The sequence below is a fragment of the Drosophila montana genome, unplaced genomic scaffold (assembly GCF_035044405.1).
Source record: "Drosophila montana isolate Dmon_TW-CO22-7 unplaced genomic scaffold, ASM3504440v1 contig_2747_1, whole genome shotgun sequence".
Lineage (NCBI taxonomy): Eukaryota > Metazoa > Arthropoda > Insecta > Diptera > Drosophilidae > Drosophila > Drosophila montana.
This window is the reverse complement of record NW_026997619.1, coordinates 275066-298658: the sequence shown is the minus strand read 5'-3', so window position 1 is coordinate 298658 and position 23593 is coordinate 275066. Positions and strand designations below refer to the sequence as shown.

Below are 23593 nucleotides of genomic sequence, written 5' to 3'. Positions count from 1 at the left end.
CACGGGTGTGAGTACGACTGTGTGTGTGCGTGTGATTGTCCGTGTGTGTGTGTATGGACTGAAACCCTTAAGAAAGCCAAGCTGAGTAATTATTTCCGGCAGAGCGCACAGCAAGTCCGCAGTCCACCTTACGGAGAGTTTCGAGTCCTGCGGCTTGACTGCAACACATGGCCGGACACTTAAACCCCAAAAGTGGCAAACGGAGCGACCCACACACACACACACAACAACAGACACACACACACACACACACACACCGACAGTCACCGAAAAACCCTCGAATTCGAGGTGAATATATTTGAAAATCTATCTGGGCAATAATTTCGGTTGACATGCTTGCGGTAATTATTGACCGTAATGACAAAACCCCAAAAACCATAGAATCAGCCCAAACAAATTGCTTTAGTTTTGCGCTCTTGACACGACTCTGTGTGTGTGTGAGTGTGTGTGTGTGTGTGTGTGTGTGTGTGTGTGTGTGTGTGTGTGTGAGAGTGTGTGTCTGTTGTGCCATTCATTTTAATTGGATTTTGCCAACTGACACAAAACAGCACTAGAGAGAGAGAGATGAAAAAAATTGAATTGATTTGATGCCTGAGTTATAAAGGCCGCCGCCTGGAAAACTCTGGGAAATTTAATGAGCGTCTCGCATAAATATCAACAGAAAAGTTTGTCAAGAAAATTAAGGCCATTCGAAACTAAACATTCACTCTATAAAGATATATATATATGCACATATATATTTTTGTATATGCATATATATAGCTACCTGAGCAGCTTGTTTTTTAGCTGTTTGATATTTGATTTGTCAGCTTTCACAGCGGACACCGCCTGCCAAATATTATCACCCAATCATTAAGCGTATATATAGAGCATAGTTTATATAGACTATCAGGGTGGGGGGTGGGGACTTTGTGGGCAGCTGCTTTAGCACACGTATGACTTGTCCAAAAACCAATTAATAACATGTCTATTGGCTATTTTTGGATACCCAAAATGCCGGCTGCGCTAATTTTATTTCAATGTCGACTATTTTAGTTCGACAATTTCGGCGCAGATGTTGCCGCCTTGCGAAACGCACATAAATATTCGCGAATTGCTTGTTTGATGCAAAAATTTCACTTTGGGGCATTTTGGAATGCGATCTATCAAGTTACTGGATATATACTTTATATACATATCGTTGGCCAGGATAAGCTCACTTAAGCAGCTGATCATAAATGTCAGATTTGTTTGTTTCTAATAAAAACTTAAATCCCCATTAAGTTTTATGCTCTGAACTCAGTAAAGAGGCAGAAGCAATCGGTTGTTTATATATAGATAAGAATATTCCCATTTATCATAAAAACCGATGTCGATAGCTTATAGGAGGTAGCTCCCTCTGGTTCCATCATGTTTAGAGCTATAGTCTTGGGCTTTGGTATTTACACACATTTGGTTGCTATATTTATGACTTGAAAATTTTATAAATATCGGTCTGTAAGCAACTCAGTTAGTTAAGAGTGCATTTCCTATAGATAGTGAGGAACGAAGGGAAAAAGACGCAGCGTAAATTGCAATGCAGGCGGCGTCGGTTCGGATTGTGTGTATATGTATGGAAGATATGTTTAGAAGAAAGATAGACTGCTTGTTAAGGGAGCTGGTTGCAGGGTATATTCTAGTCGGGCACGTCCGACTAAAGCACTCATACTTGCTCTTGTTACATTTTGCTGAACAATTACCTTAAAATTGTTCCATGTTCCTGGTTAATGCTCAGCTATATATTGAATATTTTCATAATTTAGCTGTGATACACAAATATTTCTCTGCAGCTTTATCTACAGCTTTATCTTTATCTTCATCTTTATCTCTGGTTCACTTCGAATTCACTTTAGCAAGTAGTAGCTCACTTGACTGCAATTGGGAATTGGAACTATTATGCGAAAGACTTCCGCACGAAGCAAGTTGAATGATTTCTTTGTATGACAAATTGCCTCTGGCAGGGGGCGGCTGGGCGAGGGGTCGGTCGTCGAGGGGGGGGGGGGGTGCACGACACAAACGATGACGAACTAATGCGCCACGCCTCGCACCCCTCTGGCGATGCTGTTAATTCACTTGATGGGTGAAGTGCGAGGTCAAATCTTTCAGTTGACACAAAGCGATCGCTCACAGATACAGATGCGCACAGTTAAAGATACAGATACACACGCACACTCACACACGACATTAACAAACACTGAAAATAAACAGTTGGCGTGTTGATCGCTGCGCACTCGAACTGAATTTTTGTTTTTTTAACTTTTATTGACTTTTTTATTTTATATTTTTTTTTTATTTTGCATAAATATATTTTTTGGCACTTGCTCAGACTTTGGGTTGTTGTTGCAGATTTTCCATAATTTTCACTCCGATTTTGCCCCTAAATATACGCACAGTAAACACTTGTTGTTGTTGTTGGCCACTTTGCACTTTTAGCCAAGATTTTCGCACTGCAAGTGACATGATTTCCAAAAGCAACGCGTTGGGCCACATAAACTATATACTATATGGGCATATATATGTATACTTAATATCATATATAATGCCGAGTACATGCACATGTGGGCGCTGCCCACACAACAACAACGACAAAGCGACAACGCGACAGCCGGCTAAGATGCAAATGGAGCCGAGGGCGACAGACGACGGACGACTGCGTTCGACGCTGAGGAAGACTTCTCTTTGCGAGGAGCAGCGCTGACAACGTCCGAGTGAGCACTGAGCCAATCGACTTGACAGCCGACAGTCCATGGAGCCCACAGAGCAGAAACAACTACAACAACAACAACAGAAACAACAACATGAACAACAACAACAGCAACAGCAGCAACGTCGACGCCAACGCTGCGAAAAAATCACTTTTCCGAATTATCAAATAAATATATAAATAATATTTAAGAAATAACAAAACAAAAAAAGGAATGGCAACAAATTAAATTATAGTGCATGTTGCTGGCCGTTGGATTCGTTTAGAGATTAATTAATTTTCAGCTTTTGAGCATTTTCCATAAAAGTGGAGGCGCGGCGCGTTTGTGGGGCCGGGAGGATTTTGGGAGGGGTGTGGACTGGGTTTGGGCTATGCCAAGACGACGACACTTTTGCATGTTGAACATAATTTCAATCAAAACTGAAATTAGCAACAAATTTTGCTTATGTTGCCGTTGTTGTTGTTCTTGTTGTTTTTGCCGGTGTGGCTGACTTTTGGTTAAGTTTTCTTTCTGCATTTGCTGCTCTGTTTATTTGCTGCCTCAAAGAGGCGTCTGTCGTTATCAATTTGCTTCTGAGAAAGAGAGTGAGAGAGTAAAGAGAGAGAGAGAGAGATGGAGAGAGAGGGTGTGAGCGAGAGGGGTGAGTGTAGTTAGAGAAAGACAGATAGAGCTTGGGGGCCTGCTGTGTGCATCTAGCTATATTTTTCGTATTTCTAACAAGCAATAAAAAAGAAATTATTATTTATATTTAGTAAAAATCTCAGCGTTTCTCTCTCTCTCTCTCTCCTCCCTCTCTCCCCCACTACCTCCCCCCCCGCCAGCAGCTGTCGCAACAAGCGTCCAAGCAGATGTTTATCTTTTATTTTTAATGTGTGCTCCCCTCATTTGTTTTGCCGTATTGTCTGCGGAGGTGAGTTCTCTAAGTGTTCCCTTGACATTTTGTCAGTTGGATTAAATGCTCATTAGCTCGACAGCGACCACGCCCCCTCCTTCCTCCCACACCTCTTTGTGGGGTCAGCTAGATTGTGTAGATGTGGGCGTGCATAATCCAAGTATGTGCATACATATAACTTTTCATATAAAAATTGTTTTGCATGAATTGTGAATAATTTGGCTAGAATTTTTAATGATTGCATACTTTGTTATGTTTTCTTGGCCCCATGCGTGGAATATTCCTATTTTTTGGCTAATATGTAATGTTTGGAAGGAAAAAACTATGTTTCTATTAAGTATATATTCTTGGCAAGGACAACAAGCTAGATAGCTTAGGATTGATTTTCTTTAAGATTTTATTTATTTATATTTAAAAGCTCTCCAACTTGCCCGCTTTTTAATTAATTAATTAATTTATATTTAATTAATAAATTTATTTTTTATTAATTTTATGAGTTCTCCAAATTACCCCTCTTAATTTGTTTATTTTTAATTTCATTATTTATTTTTAACAAATTTCTGCAACTTGACCGCTTTTTAGCTCTGTTTTTCACCAGCTTTTTAAATTTGAGGCTTTTGGGATATTTGAGTAAACAATTTGTATTTTTAGCTTCTAAATTATAATGTTTCTATAAGAATCGCTTAAAAGTGCCGATTGTGATCGCAATTTATTTCCCTCTCTTACTTCTGCCCATGAAAGAGTATTCAAACTTTGATATAATAAATCTTGTGCGCGCTTTCCCAAAAAATAAAAAAAAGGATGAACAATTTTATTATCATTACATGAACCATAATTCAAAGCAATTGAAAACAAAAGCATTTCAGCCACATTCTGTGTGTGTGTGTGTGTGTGTGTGTGTGGGTGCACCGCACCGCAAGGCTTTTATTAATACCACTGTGCAATTATTCAAGGCGCATATATATATATTTATTGGTATATATTTTTTTTGCCACTTGACAAGCGAATGTCAATGGCTGCTGCCTGTCCGGGTGTTGGACTACGCCGTAAACCGTTTTAATTGCGACGAAACAGCGCGATTTACAAAGCTGTTTGCCGCGGGCAACAAAAGATTTAAGCACAAAATCCGCCAGAGAAATTGCCACTAAATATGCAGTGCATAAAACAGAAAATAAATATGCCAAAAGCAACCGACCCGACAGCAAAAAGACGTCAACAAAAGGCAAATCTGTTGCCGCAGCCACCTCCACCAAGTTCCCGAAAAACCCCTTCAAACAACTCGGGCGAAAAATTATCAGCGGCTAAACACAAAAACAAGTAAGAATGCTCTAAACGGGAGTGACTGACTAGGATATACCCTAAAAAGCCAACGCCAAGCTGCCCTTTTATTCTACCTTCTTCATTCTAGCTCGCTTTAATAAGGACACAAAAACAGAAAAAAGCACACACACAGACACATACGCAACACAAGCACGCACTCCGCAAGCTTCACTTTTTATGCAGCGGCTGTGCTTCTTCTTTCCCCAGCCACACTCTATAAGAAATGCATTCTTGATTAATTTCGTCTCTTATTGTCTTTATTCAAATTTCCGGACTTTAATATGGCATACATAAATGTATATACACAAATGTGCCAGGCCCCACGCTTAAAACTGTGTCTGTTCCTATATTGTAGGGTATGAGGGGAGGTATTCAAAAAATAAAATCTACTTAATCTGTGCATGCCATACGAGAATCTAGACACCAAGTGTGCAGCTCCTTTCATTTTCGATTAGATTAGAATCTTTAAGAGACCTAGTCTTAAAATGTATATTTATCGATAATACAGATATGGAATGTTAGAAGATCTGGAATGAACATGATAAACTAATTCTACATATAACATATATCATAGTATACAAGAAGTAATATATTAATATACAAGAATATGCATAAATGTATTTCAAGTCCACAAGTCGGATAGACAAAAAGATATGATTAGATCGAATCAGTTCTTCGTCCTAATCGAACATCTGTATATACTTCAAGTACATTACAATTGCACAAAAACATAATACCCTCTTTTATCCATTTTCTATAAGTTGAGGGTATAAAAATAAACGAATGGCTCGTCTGGGTGGGGGAGGGAGGGGTTGGCAGAACTGCAAGCATAATTTTGCACGTGTTTCGAATAAGTTAAGAGCAGCGGCGAGCCCCAGCAAACTTTCGGGCTAAAACTTTGGGCGCAGCCGCCACCCAAACCACGAAAGCGAGCAGAGCCACCCACTCGGTTGGGTACGCTTAAAAATGCGCGACCGCATTCATTAGCGCAAATGGCTTAAATACTTGGCCCGCAAATGTTGTGTGGCAGCTTAAGAAGTAGTTGCCGCCTACTCCCCGCAACTGCACTGCCCCCCTCTCCCAGCCCCTTAGCAGTCGCTTCGGCTTGTTTGTTTGACTTTGAGCTTGGTCCGTTGTGCAGCGAAAGGATTAAGTTTTCACAGTGCCCCACGGCAAGCGCACACACACACACACACACACACACACACACACACGCACACACACAAACGCAGTCTAGGCAGGCGAAGTTTAAGCAGCACCCGAAATACACTTGCTCCAAACTCCACCCGCGCTTCGCCTCCCCCTCATGCCATTCACCCACTTAAGTAGTTTGCCAATCCGTTCGAAGCCGAAAAGTATTCGCATTTCGCCATAGATTTTGCTTATCGTTTGTTCGCATAGTTCTCGCAGTTCTTAGTCATAGTCTGTGGAGGGGGTGGGTGGTCGGAGGGTATCTGGCGATTGGTGTGGAGCAGCAGCTGCATTTCCTATTATCGCAGCATACTTTTAGGCATAAAGCATAAATTCTTTGCGCACATATTTTGCATAGCCACAAATTATTGCAATCTTAATGCGTTCTCTCATTGTGGTCAGCTTTTCTTTGTGCCGACTTGTGTCTGCGGGTCGCATGTTGCCGCCGTGTGGCATTCAACACATCTCAGATGCATATAATGTGACCCATTTTAATTAATCTAATTGCATTTATTATTAAAATTTGAAAAATAGCACTGTTTAATGGTTATTTAAATGTTTGTGCCTTTAGCTTATTTTAAGTTGTTTGGGATTATTTTATTTGTTATTAGATATATTTGCTTCTCAACATTATTTATTTGATATTTTTAACATGCTGAATTCGAGACGACTTTTTAATACTATTTTTGAAAATTGTTCTCTGTTCTTTTAGAAAACGCGTGAGGACTGATACTATTTGATTTCCACACTCTGTATGAGGAGAAAATAAGCTCTGTTATCACTTCGCGTACGTGATCATTAATTCTTAATGTAAGTACCAAATTTTATAATATTTATATACAATAATAATATTTACTTACTAATAATACAAAAAATCGTGCATGTTGCAGTTCAAGCTCAAGTTCTCATGTTGCAACTGAGCACATCGTCTGTTAAGTTTCCTTCAAGAAGCATCCGGTTCTATCATCAACAGACTTTACTTTCGATTCCTGCCTGGCACTCGCCCCGACGCTTAAATTTGTTGCGAATTATAACGCGTCAATTAACGCAAACATAGCGATCAAAGTCCCAACCAAATGATCTTTATCTGTTCTATATGCACAGATAAATTATAAAATACCAATTCAATTATGCTCTAAAGTAGACATTTCCTTTTGTGGGTTCAACTGTTGGAACTCCTGGGAGTAAATCATTATTCCTGCCCGCCCGCTATCAGGCAGCTTTCAGGTGTAACTACTCAAATCTCTTTTCAGTCTCAAATTATGCAATTAAACAGTGCATTATGGGAAAGTTTTCGTTGACGCTGACGTCGACAGCGACGCTGACGCCGACGTCGTCGCTCAACGCTCACTTAGGAACATGAATAATATTAAACTCACGGCATAAGTTTTTCTTTGGCAGCAGCGGGTGAAACTTGCGCAACTGGCGCATATTTCAAATACTGAATGAATTTTGCACATATTTCAAACTTAACTTCTCTTCTTTTTTGTTATACATGTTTTTTTTCCTGGTATTTTCGACTCGAAAAAGTTTGCCGACAAGCAACGCAAGAAAACGCCGCAAGGCAAGCTTTTCTCTAGCTGTTGTTGTTGCTCTTCTTGATTTTACTTTTAGTTGCGGCCAAAAAAAAGTATTTCTATATATATGTACTTATTTATATGTATGTAAAGGAGCACTAAAATTGTTTATGGCGCTACTTTGGCGCAAAATGTATGTCAAAATTAATTAATTTCATGATTTATGCGCCGCAAACTTTTCAGTTTCAGTTTTCCACTTTTCGGGTTCGTCTGGTCAAGCTTCTAAATGTGGTTAATGTAAGGGGTGCCCCTCCCCCAAAAAAAGAAAAGCATGCTAAAATTAAGTTGAAATTGGTAAAGAATGTATCCGACAGCGAGATACCCTACTTTTTATTGTAAAATATAGACTTTCTATCAAAAAATAGAGATCATCAGTAGTTTAATAAAACAAATATGGTTGCATAGAGTTTAGACCTTATCCTCACAAAACAAATAACCTCTTTACTGTGTTGGCTACAGGGTATATAGCACATCGCATTATTCCGAACTGTCCCGTAGAAAACATATTATTTAGAATTTTTTACAAACTCAAAAGAAGTGTCCACGCCATATTGGGCATGCCCTTTATGCCATTAGCTACAGGGTATACAGAACTGCCCCTTAGATAGCAAAAACTAAACAAGTCACGTCTTTGGGCCATAAAGTAGCCCCAAACTGGACCGCGTTCGGGACCTGCTAACCTCGGCAAACTTTGCGTTTAGTTTTGCCAAAGTTCAAGTGCCCAAATACTGGACAAGCAGCTGCTGCTGCTGCTGTAAATGTTTCTGTTGTTGCTTTGTAGGTGTGAACATTTGTTTCAACGCCCTCTTTTTTGATTAGAACTGGATTTCACCCGCAGCCCCCCGCCCCATTGTCCCTGCGGCCGCACTCCTATCTTGATTGGCAAAGTTGCCGAGCTGAGCTGAATGCGTTGGTGCTGTTGGTGCTGCCAACTCGGTTTTTGGGCAATCCTTTGGCTGCTTATCGTTTTTGCATTCATTTGTTTTCAATTGTAATTAATCTTGCAAAGTTTCCTTTTGACATTTTGTGGCTGAAAGTCGTTCCCAAACCCCGAACTCTGGCCAGAGCTTTTGTTTTATGGCAAGTTGTCGCCTCACAAAGTTGCCCAAAACTTGTTGGGGATTTTTTCGTCTGCTTCTTCTTCTTCTACTGCTGGCGCTGGGTGGCAACGTCAGCGTGTTAGTGTCACAATTAAAATAAAGTTTGGCGCACTAATTGAAAAGTGTCAAGTGTAATTTCTTTAAATTTGCCCAAAGACTTCGTCGTCAGCAAATTGTTTGACTTTTTACTCAGCCAGCGGATCAGTTGTCCAATTGGTTGCGGTGTTGCCAACTTGCCGGCTTGCGGTGGTTGCCGGAGTTTTGCCCACTAAACTTGTCAACCCTGGCTCAGCACTAATGGCTGCGCTCATTAATTGTGTCCGGGCCCGAGTTGACCATTGTTTCCATTGACTTTCAGACCGAATGCAAAATTTAATTAGTTTTATTTGCTCCGTGTTCAGATTTTGGCGAATATTTTTCTGTTGCGGGTGCGTACTGAGGAAGGTTGTGAAAAAAGATTAAAGAAAAATAAGTTGTTTCTCGTTTTAAATTATCACACTATCCTTCACACAACTTAATTAGCCGCTCCAACTGCCTTTCTAAGGTTTCTAAATAAAAAATCCCCTTAAAAAAATATGTATATCAGATATTCCATGATTAGCTTGATCCTACGATCTTCTACAACAAGTCCAATCAGGATCTCACGAAGGAAAATTTAAATTTTGAGAACATTTATTTCATGTGTAAAGCAGCATCTATATAATATTCAACATTCATCTTCTCGCATTTCAATGAGAAGCAGATCAGCTAACTCGCAAATCCATGGGACTTCCAAATGGAATTTTATATGTTTGCCTGCGATTCGCTGGCTGAACTTTCTCCAGCCACAAGCTGAGAAACTTTCCGCAATACCGAAAATAAAATAATAACTTTAAGATTGCTTGGGAAATATTCTTAGAGCAGGCTCAGGCAATTAAGCAAATGCAGCCAGCGAGCTGGGAATGAAAATGGAACCGAGGCGAGAACGGGGAATGGAACCGAGAATGGAACTGGGAGTCAGACGCATAAAATGCAAACATAAAAGCCAACTGTGAATGCAACTTGCAATGCAAAGAAAAAGCGGCAACTGTGACAATGTAAACAACATAGCGGAAGAGGGGTTGCCACTGATGAGAGGGGGCCGACATGGGGCTGGGTCTGTAACTTGGCTAAAAGTGCATACAAAATTGCCAAGCAGCAAACAAAAGAAACGACGTCGACGTCGACTGCAGCTGCACCCCAAAACCAAAAACTGCAGCTAGACCCGGGCTACCCAAAATGGTAATGGCCTTTCAATTGGAATTGTAGTGGGTCGGCGAGTGCGGGGAGTGCGGTGGTTAGGGCGCTGGCAACTTAATGCGAAAATCTTGTTGCAAGCAGCGGTGGCAGCCAGTGGCAGGGGCAGGGTCTCTTCGGTATGATGCATAAAAGTCTATTGTTTCTGGATCATAATTCTCTTGTAAGCTGTGCGGAATCAAATGATGGCTGTGCCAGGGCGATTGGTGTTGGGGGGCAGGGTGTCAGGCGTAATGGGTGCAGGAAATGAACATCATTAATTTTGCCATTTTGCATTTGCATTGAAATGGCATTTCGATAGGGTTAAGATTGGCAGAACAGTCAGCAGCAGCAGCCGCAGCGGGTCCAGAGTTTTCTTCACTGCTCTGCTGTGCGCGATTGGCGCGACGTGACTTAATTTGGATTTCTCACAACTAAATGTTTGTTTCTAGCTGCGTGGCAGGGCGTAGTTTTTGGCCAGCATTTATCAATATGAGCCGGGACAGCGCGCTGATAACGTCACACGCTGAATTGCGGCACGTAGCCTCGGCCCAGACACCAAATGTCCAAATGTCCAAAAGCGGCGCAGAAACTAACACGTACGCAAAGGCCACGCAGAGGGGCTGGGGCTGCGGCAGGGGGTTGGTTCTATGACCGGGCAAAAATCAAAGCTAAGCACTTTCAATTGAATTTATGCGTTTGCTATGTGAGCAGCCCAACTTGACGCCCAGCTCAGGCTGGCTAATATCCCCGCAGAGAGGCAGGCTCTACTGCCGGCTAGTAATAGTTGTTGTTGTTGCCGCTTTCTTAATAATCAGCAGCAAGTTGTGCGTAGTGCTTGGTTGGCAACACAAATTGCAATTTATCGATAAGCAAATAGCCAGAAAAAGGCTGTTTACACACACGCATACATGGCCAATTATCCTGTCTGTCTGTGTCTGTGTCCGTGTGCGTTTGCCTATTAAGTTTTATGATCAGTTTGTGTTTTGCGTTGAAACGATTTATTTAGCTAAGCGCAATTAATTGGAATTTTACGTGTTGATTTTGTATTTTGACAATGAAAGTTCAAGCGCCTCGGCAAATATTGTGCAGCTTTTGTGGCCTTTAACAAAATGGAATGAAGGCAGAAATAACCTTTGTTTAACTGGCTTAAAGTCTGCCGTTGTGCAACTCAACACATAAAATCTATTTTGAAATGTACATTGTGTTAATTGAATGTTACACTCATTATTGTAAATTAATTACTGTATAAATTATTCAGCAGCAAACAATTAAACGAGATTTATTGTTGCACAAATAGAAATCCAGTAAGCTTCGTCACCGTCATCTCAAAGAAGGTTTAATGGAAAGTTAACTAATAGTTAGAAACTGATTTTAATTAGTAAAAACTCTCCATTTGTTATGCAGCTTCTTATCCTTGTATTCCCTTTCCCGTCCCATTCCTTAATAAAGTATCGATAACTTTCGATAACTATCTAAGCAGCAGTGTATAACTGTTTAATCTCACAAATATTTTAAAACATTTCTATCTATAGAAAAGAAACATTGACCGAGTTTAAAATTAGCTCTTAAATATCTTCATATTTCATTTAAATGTTTTATATTTTTGTTCGATTCTTTTATCCAGAATTATTTATTAATTGGTAGTAAGAATCTCATAATATTTACTACTACTTCGCTGAGCAGTTCATTTCTCTTGAAAAGTCTGTTATATTTACTTTCTTAATCCATAAGCTAAGTTTGGCTGACTTCTCAATTATACAACTTAAAGTTTTTCATAGCTCACTCAATAACTATCGACAGGAAGTTCCCTATATTCCTTTCTCCATCTTGATTATCAATAGCTATCGCTGGTGAGAAACTTAATGTGCTCAAGCTAATCACACAAAACTTATCTACTCTATAACTTCCTTATCGATAAATATCGCCCGATAGGCGATTTAAGTGTCGTCTGTTCCATCTCCAAATAGATGAAATTTCTGCTCACAGCACTGTGAAAATTTATGACAGTGAGTGTCCACTTCAAAGGCTCCGGGACCGCACTTAATGCCCAACAAAAAAGCGGCCATCTTTAGGTCCGTTTGGCCCGTGGCTCAAAGCGAACCGAAACGCTTAGCAAACAATAGAAATCCACCGCAACCCAATCCCAGACCCGCCCAAGCCCAATTCGAGCCGTCCGCCTGACCACACATCATATGCGATTCAGCAGCTGGGCAGCATAAAATGCTTTATGAGATTATTTGCTGAAATGTAGCGAACGGCTTTTCTTATTTATTTGCTTTGGGGCGGGGTCCACACTTTTATGGCGCCTCAAGGTATGCAGCGAAACGGAACGTAGCTGAACGGGCCGAAAAGGGAAATTGTTGCGGCCCAGCCCGATGGCAGCAGGCATTAACCAACATTCCTGTGGCCAAAACATTGCCACATATTTCATGTTTCAGGACTCAAGGACCTTTCCTCCGCACTTTACTTGTTTTTCGTGTTTGGCTCAAATGCGCTCAAGTGTTAAAATAGGCCAAGATTTGCATGGCAGGCCATAAGTTTTTGATACCTTTATTGAAATATAATACGCTTTCCATTTCGTTGGGGCGTTCCCAGTAACCGAAGCGATAGCTTTTCGATTTGTGCGGCTTTTGTTGGAATGCCAAATTCGTCGATGGATTTGAGGCGATTTCATTGGACCTCGACGCGTGACAAAACGCTACTTATGCCAGCTTGGGATTTATGTGACTGCTAATCCAAAGCACACAAAAGTGACATAGCTCTACACTCACACACACACACACACACACTTGCACACACACGTACGCCCAGCTCTCAGGCCTATAGATCTAGTGGTGCTCACAGAGCTGATGCCCTCTGTCGAGAGAGATGTCTGCTGCCGAGTGTTAAGCCTGCTCTTCAACGCTTTGAGTGGGGCTGTCAGAAACGTGAACGGGCTTAAGAGCCCTATGAAATGGTCAGCATGACGTCATCGATAGCCAATGTTAGGCCAAGCACTTCACAAGTGTGAGAAATCTGCGATACGAGCCCCGTTGTCAAATGTGCAGCAACAATTGCTAAGAAAATAACAAATACTGAAATTTAAAAATATTATCAAGCAGAAAATATTACCAAATGAAATGGAGCATCTTATTAATTCATTAAAACATTTATGGAACTTATAAAATAATAATATTAATTTGTATATTATTTCCGTCCGTCTGTCTGTGCCTATAATTGGACTTATTTTAGTTGCAGAAATTAAAACCTTTATTTCCGAATTCCAACAAAAATTGCCGTATGCTGATTTCAATGCTAGATAGTGATTTGATACTTCTAAGAGAATATGGAAAATTAAATATTAAATACTGAATAAATTAATTTAAATTCCCAAATTTATCTAGAGATTCAACCCTAGTCAAAATGTTTGGATTAGAAAATTATACGAACTATAGCTATTGGCATATTATAAACACAAAAATGCCGCTCGTTTTTCATGTCACATTTTAAATCTTTTTGACTGCTCATAATTGAGCGATTCCTTTAAAAAAATGACAGCCCAACCGAAGACACGTTGTATTTAATAGATTTGTATACAAAATAAAGATGCTTAACAGTGCCTGCCGCACATATGCTGAAAGTTGTTTAAAAGCTAAGCGGCTTACGCCCGCTGCCAGTCAGCCATCCCGTCTGGCAGTCGCCCATCTGTGTGTGTGTGTCACTAAGTGCCAGGTACACGGTGCCCGTATCGATGGAGCGACTGAAAACCCAAAGCCGGCGCAGCTGGACTGAAAAAAAATTGGCAAACAAAAATAGAAGGAAATGTGGCATCATGTGTGGGTTCATTTGTAGCGAAAATAACTTTTTGATGCACAGCTTGCACAGGCTGATTCACCTGGCCACAACAGCTCGAAGCAGAAGTCCAATGCGCTTAAACTGTAAAACATTAGGGGCAGCAACTGACAAAATACAACAGCAAGAGGAACGGGCGGACAAAAAATGTTTTCGGTGAAGTCCATTACTATTAAAAAAGTTTCAGCTGGGAACAGCAGCAGCAGCAGCAGCAGCAGGTGCAGGAGCAGAAGCGGCGGCAGGCAGAAACTTTGTCGAAGGCCTGGGCACAAAGATGACATCAAAGTTGTGCGCTTAATGTAATGGCAAAGGGAGCGAATGAGTAGGGGGCGTGGTCGGCAGCAGGGTATATTGGAATATAGCATGCATGTTTATGTTCAACATGCGCCGCTGTCGATGCTCCGAGTTAACTCTTTGTGTCCCCGCTCGCCGTCCTCGCTGCAGCTGCTCCTTTGGCAACTTTGTTTCACAATCGAGTACAAAATTCACTCGACTGGATTAAAAGATTAGTGTACAGATTATGAATCATGTGGCCTGGAGTGTAGTGTGCGTCGAGGGGCGTCGAGGGGGCCAGTCGGCCCCTGGTTAACTGCAAAGTTTTCATTTTCAGAGCGGCTTTTGTTGCTCACAGCCCAGACCGTGTGGAGCCGCAATTTTAAAGCCCACATTGTTTACGCTTCAGTTAAAGTAACGTTTGGTAATCTCTGAAATATTGACAAACTTAACTTAACGTAACCAGGGGCCTGTCAATTGCAGCAGCCGTTTGCCCGTTGACCCTTTTTAGCTTCTGTCAACCCCATTTAATTTCAATTTGACTCAAGTTTGTCCTGCTTTAGCGAGACTCTCTCTCCCTCTCTCTCACTCTCTCGCTTTCTTTACCTGTGACCCTAATTTAACGCCTTGACAATTTTTAATTTTTATTTGAAAACTTTGCGCCTCACTCAAACCCTCAACTCAAATCAAATTTTTAACGCCAAAAAAAAACAAAAAAAAAGTTGCCGCTCATTACGAATTCGAAAAGTTTTTTTTTGTTTGTCCGTTGACAAGGACCACGCGCAGGTAAAAGTAAACTTTGTGCATTAATTTTATTGCAGCGACATCTTGAATGACAAACCCAAAGAGCTCTTGTTCTATGGCTCTATCTCTATCTATCTATCTAGCTCTGCCTCCTTCACTCAGTCTGCCCTGCTTTGGCAGTACTCGACATTTTTATCAGCTGCAAAAGTTGTCGATTAAGTTTTGCGCCCTTCAAATTGGGTTCTCTCTCTTTTTTTTGGATGCTCTAGCAGTGGGTATTATAATTTTGCGAAAAAATGTGAGACTGCTTAAAATTGAAATGTAAATCTTTATCAGTTTGTTGAATGAAGTATGATATTCCATAAATGCATGGACTTTATACATATATATACTATATATTCTGAACCTACTTCAAAGCCTAATGGTTTCTCTTAAGACTATTTCTTATAATACCTGATATCGCAACGACCTAGTTCGTATAACTGTTCAAATGAGAAGCCAGAAAAATATTAGGTAAAAAATCGAGTTTAAGAACTTTATTATTTTGGAAGATATTCATTTCAGCGCATTTGAAAATAAGCAACCTTAGATATTTTGTGAGGGTTTCGTTGATTGCGACCTACAAATATAGCTACTATGAGAACAACTGATGAGGATTTCGGATCATCAAAAATCTATCAAAACATGCCCCCTCTGTCTAAGGCATTCAGCAGAAATATATAAAGTTCTGCCTACTTTATCTTTCAATCATAGAAAAGCGAGCTGTTACAGGAAAATTAAATAATTTTACTATTTGCAAAACATTTGACTAAGATAAAGCTATGAACTACAGCAGCCTAGCATCCTGTTAAAGGGTATTTAGTCTTCGGCAGTTCGCATTTTTAAATGTTTCAACTTGCTTTTCGTTTCTTTTTTTGTTTGTTTATAATTTGTAGTTGTTATTGTTGTTGTTGTTGGGTCAGGAAATGCGCCTTAAGCGGCTTCAGATTTTCCAGCACTTGGTGCAAATGAAGTGCGCAGATTTGTTTACTTAGGCGGCAAAGGGTTGAAGGTGAATGGGCCAATGGGCTCGGCAGCAGCTTAATGAATTAGGCATAATGTGCTAAGGAAATTTAATTAAAAAGGCAGCAAAATCTAGTGAGCCCTGTAATTAAATACACTAATCTAGTGATCTAGACGCTAATCAAGCTAATCGCATTACGCATACGCAACGTATTACAAAAGCTGAACGAGAATCAGGCTAATTGTTTTTCATTCTTTATTCATTTGCTGCATGACCATTTAAAAGCGCATTACAAACGCTTTAACAACTGTAAACAAAGGGCCAAGAGCCGGCAAAAAATGACAAACTAAATCTCTAAAAAACAAACACACATTTATGAGCAGAACAGGGGGGAAGTAAGGAGTAAGGAGTGGACCTTGGCAACTTTGGCAGTGTATAACTAAGCTCTAATGCGCAGCTAAGGATACAAATTACGAAACAATGACGTCAACGTGCCTGTCAACAACTTGGCCAGACAATAGTTTTCCAACAGACAGCAACAGAGCGGGGTGCGGGTGCGGGGTGTTGGTCATGGGTAGACGGTTTGGCTGGGTCTGGTTGGAGGCCAGCGCCAGGTGCAGCGGACATTTCTGTCGCATGCACACAAATTACGTGCGAGATTATGCCGAAGTCCGAGCTCAAGTTGGAGTCGTTCCAAGTGGGGGTTGGGTTAGTTTCATTTGCGATCATTTTGCCAAGCGCACGTAGCGAATGCAAGCAATACGAGTATTCGACTTCAAGTTACCCTGTACAGCACACAAATCATGCGCCGCAACTGCGCTCCTTTTTTCCTCAAGCCTTTAAACTATGAAATGTTAATTCATAAATAAATGATGTGGTGCCTGTCGCATTGTTCTGAAAGGTTTGGGTCGAAGAGATGATATTGAAATGTGTTTATAAACAAATTTCAAATTTTGGGTAGGTTTAGGAAGATACTTAAAGAGTAAAAGGTATTTTATGTGTTTAAACGATATCAGAATCTGAAAATGTGTTGCTCTAACTTCTTAATCTTCGAAATATGCTCAGTATTGAACCGGTGCAGTTTTTTATGAAAATATATTTATTTAAGCTCAACCGCTAATCCGTTTAGCCTGTTACGAACCTTTGCTCAGCTGCAATATACCCCTCTTTCATACATTTTTACTGGGTATAGCCAATACGAACACACAGTTCAAGCTCAAATCATAGATTATGACAAAGGCTGCCGCCACTGCCTGCCATTGACCAGGCTGAACTTAAAGGAGTCTTCTTCGAGCTTAACATGCATTTAAATGCAGCCTGATTCGATAACAAAGCCCCGGGGATAGCGGCAGTGAGAGTAACTGAATGAGAGTCGCTGACAGCGACAACAATTGTGCATTGTTCCCATATGTCAAAAGGTGTGAAAATTAATATTTACGCTAAAAAGAAAACAAACCTGAGGAAGCAAATAAAGAAGAAGATGAGGGACAAGAACAACATCAACAACAAGAACAGCAGCAGGAGCTTGCATTGTCTGCCACGTGCAGTCAGCTCTTGTAATTAATTTCCTGGGTTCCTCTCCACAGCCTGCAGCAAGCTTTTAGATCAAATGCATTATCCTGGTTTTGGTGCACAGCTCCTTTCACGCTTGTTGCTTAGCAGCCGGCTAAAGGTGCCTCGATGTTGTTGCTGTTGTTGCTGCTGGTTTCCATTGTTGTTGCCCTGCGGCCATTTTATTGTTTAGCTGCAACGCATTCGGCTACGCATGTTGCTGGCAGGCGCTTTGAATTACGTGGCATTCGCTTTAAAGTGCTCTTGGGCTGAACTTCACAGCGCGAAAACCTCAGCTTCCACTCAGTTGAGTGGCCTGCCAAGTGGTTGCTTAGTTAGCAGCTGTCTGGATTTGGCGGCTGTCTAGTTGGCTCCTCGACTGCATAAATCTTCAAAATATCTAAGATAGATTAGTTATTCGCTGCTCAGTGCAAATAAATTGAGCACGCTTTGCCTGCAGCGATTGTCAATCAGTTGATTAGTTCGACAGTCAGACAGAAACTGCACAAAAGCTGATTAATAGCAGCGCGTGCTTTTATTCCTGTGCAATTTTCGGCTTAAAGATTACGCGGCGTATACTCAATACAGTTGTCGCTCCCTGTTCATAATCGCAGCAAGAGGAGTTCATGGTTCGAATGTGCATTATATAAGAGATAATATAGCATGATAATCTATAAAAATAATTATTTAATCATTTTTTTTTTAATTTTTATATATAAGTTATAGACAATTCTCATATCTTGACCGACAGATATGTGTACCGAGTAAATACCTCAGAGACGAATCTGTTTCTAAGTCCTTGCTTTTTCCATAGCAGATTTTACCCCTCATATTTTTCTGCCAATAAAAACCCCAACCTCTTCTTCAGTGCGCAACATAATTTATTTCATTCATTATTTCATTTATTTATTTATTTCCACATTAATGACCTGTCTTTAAATGCGGCACTTTTCTGCCATATATCTCAGCATTATTATCCATTATATGCCAGAGTCGAGTGCCTCTTCGAAGGCATGCCTGAAAGTCATGCAACATAAAATCTTTGGCTGTTCAGTAGCAGAAGGCAATTATTATTGCCTCTAGCACAGGTAAGGCAGCTCTTTTGCTTTGTGGCATATGCCACACGCCTCCGCATAATGTGGTCGCACAATTAAGCTTTCCACAAGCCGCAGTTGCGCTGCACTTTGGCTCATAAATTTTGGCGACCACCGAAATTTTTCGTTCCAAATACAAAATAAATGGCCAAGCAAGAATAGATAGATATATGTGTATATATAAATAAATATAAATACTCGCACAGCTAAAGATACAAATGCAGAAGTATAAGATATTTCCAGCGAGAATTTAACTGCTGTGCAGTCGCGCATGAATTGCGCAGTAACTGCGAATGCCTCACAGCTCGGCCCCCAGTCAATTATATGGGCCTTGGACATTAAATGTCATTACGCAGCAACAATCAAAAGGAGCTGCCTCTGGACAGGAGATGAGAGACGAGTGCGAGGTGAGGGGCACAATACGACGCAGGAGGCAGGGCGCAGGACACAGCAGCGTCAAGCTAAGCATGAAATTAAAATGCGCCCAAGATGTATTGTCGTCTGTCATGCGTTCGACTCTAGGCAAAGATGATGCCATACTTTAGGCCAACTTAGCTATGCTTCCTATTACACGGCCAGAATTGCTTTAAATTAAACATTTTTTACAACATTTTCAAGTCCAGAATTGAGTTTTGGTTGTAAACTTGGCTTTCTTGGTCTAGATGTATAAAATTTCGTTGCGGGAAATATTCTGAATATGGTAAAGAATATTAAAACAGAAAATATAAATAAACAAATAAAAAGATAATATAATTAAACAATTAAGTTAAGTCAAGTCACAAACGACAAAAGACAGGTCCCAAAACAATGATTCTTATAAGCCATTCAGTATTTAATTTATAGTATGAATTTTTATATTTTTGAACTTAAATTTTGATTTGACAAATACTTAAAAAAAATAATATATATTGATCCCATAAGACTATCCCGTAAAATATAAAGTTTTCTGACAAAATAATAATCAAGTCCTAAAAAAAAAATATTAAATGTTCGTTTGTCTTCGAACAATTTAAAATTTTTTTTCCCCGATCGATTGCTCAATTTTTCTGGACATAAAAATTTAATTTAAATTTAAAGAAAGTAGCATAAAATATTCTAATTTAGTCGACAATTTTTTATTGTGTATCTTTGCCGCGTCGCGTCGCGTCGCCTCGTGTCGCTGGCAGCCTGTCGTTTTGCTTATAATTTCATTTTTCACACCGTTGTCTCAACTGCCGCAAGTTGGCAGCCAACTTGCTATTTGCCTCGCCCCGCCCCCCACAGCAAGCCCCTTTGCAGATGGGACAAAAGTGTGAAGCTCCGGTTGTGCCTCATTGTCTGGCAGCCATTCGGCTCGTTTTGGGCCATTTTGTGCCGTTTTGGCTTTTGGGAATTATGCCAAAGCGATAATAATAATAAAATAAAAGTGCCTTAAAAAAAAGAGAGAGAGAGGACAAAGTCTGCAGGACACCTCTCTTGGCACACACACACACACTCACAAATAATGCCTATTAAATTTTTGCAACTGAAATTCTGAATTGCCGCTGAAAGCCTGTTGCCTAATTCGCCGTCAGACTACTTCAAATGTTGTCTAAAATGTAATTAATTTACCGCAAACCACAAAACGAAAATGATTCGTTTGCTTCATTTGAAATGCAAAATCAAAAAGGGGCCGCTCGCAGCTCGCAGCTGGCGGCGACTCAATTAAATGAATGTCAAAGAGCAGTCGCTGGCAACGCTTACAATGGCTTGTCCTGGCTCAACAATTCCTTTGACACGCACACCGGGGCACAAATATGACTTGCTGCTGGACGAGCACTGACAATGAGTGCGGCTCCTGCTCCTGCCCCTGCCCCTGATCTTCGTTTATGTCCCTTCTCCTGTTGCTATTGCTACTCCTGTTGCTGTTGTTGTCTTTATAGCCTGGTCGCCTCCTGTGGCCAGCGCGTTCGCTCTGTGTTATTGTAGCCATGGAAATGAATATTAATGCCGCCTGCTGAATTGTGCAGCTAACGTATATACCCATGACCATGCCTACTGTCGTGCCCACTGCCATGCCTACGCCCATTGTCAATCCCTTGCCCAATGCCGCAGGTCGTCGGCCACTTCGACAAAGTCCTTTGGCCGCAGTGCGGCTCAGTGCACACTTTGCTTGGCATTAATATTTATCAGCGGTATCAGAAGTTGCTCTTCTTCTTCTTCTTGTTATTCTTGTTGTCGATTCCCTTCGTTAAGTAACACATTTTGCATACCCTTTGTTTATAACATTTCAATAAACAAATTTAATTGGGCGTGCGAAAAGTCAGAGTTAAATATTCATTTATAAACATGCATTTTGTGTATAAACAAAGTGAATATTTTAAAATAATTTTGAATATAAATAAACTGAGCTGTATGCAATGTGAAACAATATTTTAGAGTAAAGCATTGTAGACTAAGCTCTTTAAAATAATAATAATGTGTCTCTATATAAATGCCTTTAATTTTGTTTTATATCATAGAAATATAATTAGGACGCTTTAACAATATTAAACTTACGACTCGCTTTAAAATCATTTAATTGTTAAAACTCAAAGGTACCTTAATCGAATTTGAAGTGCCTTAAATTGCACATAAATTAAAAAGAGTGAATATATAAATGTTAATAGACCAGCGTCTGATATTTAATTTCATCAAACTATTAACTGATATTTTGCGAATTTTCTGTGATTTTTCAATTGATAAAAGCAAAAATTAAATACCTTTAAATGCAGCGCTCGGGCTTCGATAATATTATATGCTTGAAACACGGCACCCTTGAATATGATTAAACCTTATCATTTAACCACACACTCGCTCGCGCACACTCGCATACGCACACACTCGGAGTGTGTTGTGCCATTGTCAACAGTAATGAAATTTACCCGCACACGAAACGAAATTAAATCATTAACACCTGAAGCGTGTGCAGCCAGTGACATCGACATTGAAGTTCGAGTCCTGCGCTGGCCGAACAGGACACTGCAGCATATATAAGTAAATACCCTGTCATTACTGCTTGATGCGTTAAATAAAAGACTGGCTCTTCCAGGAGGAGATAGGAAAAGAAATAGGTAATGAAAAGCGTTTCCCCTGAGCCATAGAATAAGTGTCGCCAGGGAGATACATTAACGATAATAACAAAAATTTCTCTGTAAGCAAAAAAGGTATCTAATTAGACTCTTTTTTTGTTCACTTTTCGGGCAATATAAGTCTTGCTCTTGTAGGGCAGTGCTATCGCCATACTATTGCTTGGAAGATACCAAAGCGATAACATCGCATTTGAGCTTTTCATAACAACTTCCTGCTGCATAAAGGCAAAAGTCATTAAAATCATCTCAAAATGCTTGCAGAGTATATTTATTTGCACTGTCTGCAGTTAACAAGGCGACTTTCAATAACATTTAAAATACGCACACACTCCAAAGGGCAGTTTGAGTGTGTGTGAGGGTGTGTGTGTGTGTCTCGCTTTTATTGCGCCAATAATGCAATTTGTTGACATTGGCTAGGCCGTGTTAATAAGTCGCGCCGCGAAACGGTAATGCAATTTCCAGCCAGAGCCAGAGGGAAATGCCTTTTTGCCCGACCATTGAACTTGGCCCCAAAAGGCGATTGCAAAGAACTTAATTAATTAGCTGCCAAAAACTTTGCTTTTCAAGTTTTTTGGCCACAATCTGATACACTTGCCGCACAGCAGCTGCACTCCTGAATCCTGGCCAGGCTAAATAAAACCCCAATCCGAAAAGAGAAAAACACAACTGAGGCTAAAGAACTTTGCGTGTATTTACTGTTTTTCTTTGGGATTTTCGATTCGGGCTGCTTTTTTGTTGCGGCTCCTAAGTGCAGGACAAGGACAACAAGGACCTGCTGTTGGAAGCTTTTGTATTTTAGTTACGCTGCGAGCCGGAAACGGATGCGGCGACGGCAACTGCCCAGGCAAAGGCAAAGGCAACGGCAGAGGCGGCTCAACATTGGATTCAGCCATGTCCAGTGCTGACCGCAATCGCATTGTGGCATTGTCCACATCAATGTTGTCGCCTCCTATTTTTGTTACCGGCTCTGCCAGGCTGGATTAATGGTCTGGCCCATGTCCATCAGCACAGGGAAAGGCACAAAAATTGATTTTACTTTTTGATTCATTGCAACAGAGCAGGACCCAGTCCCTATACGAAACCTTTTCACTTGGCCAACAGATGCTCCCGCTGCTGCTGCTGTTGCTGGTCCGACTGCAACTTCAATAATTTCATTGAAAAATCTTTGGCTTTTGGCACTCGCACAGCTCAGAAACTTAGCACAAACCACGCCAAATGAAAATCAAAACTGACAAAGTTTTAAGCACACAACTCCAAAGAACTTTACACACACACACACACACACAGAGACTCACACACACAGTTTGAAACGACTCTCAAATTAAATTAAAGTTATTAAATCATCAATTCAATCAGACAATTAAGAAAGTTGCCAGTTTGCAAGTTTTTGGCCACATAAACTTGACGACACATGTGGCAGGCCACCAACTAACCGCCTCTCTCCCTCCCTCTCTCTCTCTCTCTCTCTCTCACTATCTCCAACTCTGTGAAGTGCATCAGCCTCTCTCTACCTCTTTTTCTCTACTTGCAGTTAAAAGTCAGCATTTAGTGCTAAACATTCTATAAAAAATTTGCGCCTGCCAACATTTAATTTACTCACAAAACTCAATTTGTGGTTAGCAGCGAATAAAGTCAAACATTTCTACACTTGATTACGCTGTATTCATATAAAAGTTGTCAAAAAAAGAGTGTGAATGATTTAATTGAAAGTGTGTGGACTAGGAGATATCCTGCATTTGTCTCTGAAGGATATTTATGTAGCTATCATATATATATAAGTCATATTACACCACTAATAAGAATAAATTTTTAAAAATTCCATGTTTGGAAATCGATAGTTATCGATTTATGATTAAAAAGCAAATAACTATGCACATGCATTTACCCCACAACTGTTAGTCCCTTTTTACGGGATTATCTAGATCGCAGTATCTCTTTTCTAAGTTTT

The 23593-nt window shown here is 40.4% G+C and overlaps 2 long non-coding RNA genes across 2 annotated transcripts in view; one reads left to right on the top strand and one right to left on the bottom strand.

The window, feature by feature from the left end:
* The window catches only part of LOC135429964 (uncharacterized), a 70211-nt gene that overhangs the window by 32816 nt on the left and 13802 nt on the right, over window positions 1–23593 (top strand). The window contains exon 3 of the long non-coding RNA XR_010436496.1: window positions 6839–6936. This is a non-coding gene — a long non-coding RNA (uncharacterized LOC135429964). The remainder of the gene's footprint in view (window positions 1–6838; window positions 6937–23593) is intronic.
* LOC135429944 (uncharacterized) lies at window positions 19598–20922 on the bottom strand. Its single transcript, XR_010436491.1, has 2 exons — window positions 20558–20922; window positions 19598–20489 (listed from the first exon to the last, which is right to left on the bottom strand). It is a non-coding gene; the product is annotated as an uncharacterized LOC135429944 (long non-coding RNA).